A 658-nucleotide genomic window follows, 5' to 3' on the forward strand; every position below is an offset into this window, starting at 1 on the left:
GGAGACCTTTCTCACTGACACAGCTATTATCAGCCAGCATGGAGCTTTTATAACACTACCCGCTAAATCAACATGTTCCTCTTTGGTACATCATTGACTGATCAATCAGATAACTTTTCTTAATTGGATGACCTTCAATCTCTCTCTCTCTCTCTCTCTCTCTCTCTCTCTCTCTCTCTCTCTCTCTCTCTCTCTCTCTCGTAGACTTTGTCCTTTTGATAGAGAAAAATAAGATGTTCTTTACCCTTGTCCTTGTTTACATGATACCCGATTGAATTTCTGGTTTAATGGAACTGATTGGTGTCCAACTACTGCTAATAAAAACAAACACATGTATTTATAATGTGCAACTATTCTTGAGAAGTAATAGGTTACTTTTGAGATGGAAGTGTACTCCTCAACTTTTACATGCTCAGGTTAGTGATCAAGTAGGAGTTTATGACTTATGGATAGTTTGCATATTTTATAAAATATATTTATTTTTTGACAAAGTCTTACTATGTAGCTTTGATTTACCTCAAACTGACAATTCTTCTAAATTGACACAATAGCTAGAAATATATTTGTGCACCACCATGGTCAAGCATATTTAAAATATTTATTTGCTATATTAAACATTTGGACATATTTTGCTCAACAATGTAAGTTTTATAGCTCA

Source organism: Peromyscus californicus, unplaced genomic scaffold (genome assembly GCF_007827085.1).
Source record: "Peromyscus californicus insignis strain IS unplaced genomic scaffold, ASM782708v3 Scaffold_4__1_contigs__length_199733344, whole genome shotgun sequence".
NCBI classification, from domain to species: domain Eukaryota; kingdom Metazoa; phylum Chordata; class Mammalia; order Rodentia; family Cricetidae; genus Peromyscus; species Peromyscus californicus.